Genomic DNA, 2,212 nt, shown 5'->3' with positions numbered 1-2,212 from the left:
GTGGAACTCAAATGTAGGCATTAATTCATTCAAAACGGGCAAATTTGACAGCAAATTAAGACAGAGAACGACTACTGGCCTCAATTCAAACTTGCAAATCCGGGAGATCTCAGAATAAATTTTCCATATTGACATGAATGAGCAAAGTATTTGAGTTATTGGTCCACATTGAAGCATTCCATTGCTTGGTGTCAGTTTCGCAGCAATATTCAATATTGACTTTAAACAGACATCCAAACAATCGATATTTTGAATCTCGAATTTACTAAATGCCTAACTTAATATATCATACCTGACTACGAATGAAACAAACGCAGAAAAGGCACAAGAAACACAATCAATCGAGCTCTTGGAGTACAAATCTTTAGAAAGAAGAGTCGAGGTCGTTAAATTACTGATCAGCTCTCCCAGATGATCACAGATTACACAATTAGATGGACTGGAAGTTATGAATTGTTCAAAAGCTGTAAAGAAAATGTGATATTTGTTCAGTTCAATCTCATTTGAAATATAAACAGCCTGATTTATATACTCAAATGCTTTTTCTATCGAATAAAATAGACTGCGTGTTGAATGTTCATCCAAAGGGGGAGGAAGGGAAAAAATTATACCAAATAAATCACATAAAAACAAAATATCGGCATCTTCACAGTTCTAATACTAAATATACAAAAAATAACATTTTCAAGACGATTTGACAAAATGATTATCAATTCCTTACAAGAATGTTTGCTAAAAAAGTTTAGATATAATTAATACAAATCGTGCTTAAGCTGACTGTCACATTCTTGAATTAAAACACTTTTGTATAATCTGATTACTGATTCTAATAATGGAATATTCTCAATGTTATGTTTGTGCTAGAATAAACAATTTTTATAAAAAATACTATATTTTTAAACACTGAATTTATTGAATTTTGGACAATGAAATTCTAAAATGTTGATTAAATGGAAACCTCATTTAAGCTCGAAAAATTTTTGGAGAATTGCAGTAAAGAGCATTCCAAAAACCGAGAACAGAAACCTGTAAACTGAAATTAGTCGACTTCTATCAGAAAATAGGAAAATACTTTCAAAATTGCTGAACATCGAGACATAAATAGGTGAATATTAAAACGTTCACTCTCAACTTCATCAAAAAACTATAAATAAGATAGAAATTAATACATTTATAATTATTTTAAGTGCTGTAAAATACATATTAAGACTATCGCAGTTAACTTCGTCACATGAAACAATCAAATGTGGGAGAATTCTGAGCAAAAATCCAAGTGACGCATTCTCTTCCAAATTGGTGTTTATAAAACATGTACAAAATAGTTTAATGAGTCGATCAAACAGCCTACGCTGAGGACAGTCGCACAAACTTCAAGTAATATAAGCCAATAAAAACAAGTTCAAATGAAGCGTAGATTCATTTAAAATCATCAAATCAAACAAATTCGTCACACCCGAATTGCTCTCCGAAAAATAGAAATTTGATCTAAAAAATCCAGTCACTGCTTGTCCAATAAATTCTGGATAAATTTCACATATTTCCTGACTAAATGTAGCAAATATGGAAACTAAAATAAAAAAGGAAACATAACTCAATTCAATATAGGCTGCATTTTCCTCCCAACAATCGTAATTACCTGCCATTGAGCAAATTGAGCTGAAAATAAAATTGACCATTTCTGTCAGCCAAATTTGGTCAACAGATTGACTATTCTGCACATTAATACAGTCACATACGTGGATATAAACATACAAAAGATTAAATAACGCACTAATAAAATCGTTTTGTTCAAAACGAATATCATAGTCAAATATTTCCTTCATTTTCAGAAAATCTGCAAAAAATCCTCGTTTAATAACAAATTCTATGCTCTAAGCAAAAATACTAAATAATAACATTACCGAGTTTCCCTCGATCAATGATTTAGTAAAAAGTCTCAATACTAAGGGCATTAGCTGTTCACATCCCTGAAAGTCAGAGCCAAATTGGATAAAACTAATGAAAGTTACAAAATGAAATTATTCACAAAATTTCTTAAAAGACAAACCTAGACATTATTGAGACTGCAAGAGACTCCAGTGTTAGTTCAGCCTCAGACATAGAGAGGATGTATTGACTGGACGAGCCACCAGCAATCATTTTGAGAACACAGCACAGCGAAGATACCATACGCTCATCGAAAGTCTCAAAATCCGTGTCTCGAGTCACCCAA

The sequence above is a fragment of the Octopus sinensis genome, unplaced genomic scaffold (genome assembly GCF_006345805.1).
Source record: "Octopus sinensis unplaced genomic scaffold, ASM634580v1 Contig02042, whole genome shotgun sequence".
NCBI classification, from domain to species: domain Eukaryota; kingdom Metazoa; phylum Mollusca; class Cephalopoda; order Octopoda; family Octopodidae; genus Octopus; species Octopus sinensis.
This window is presented reverse-complemented; position numbering follows the sequence as displayed.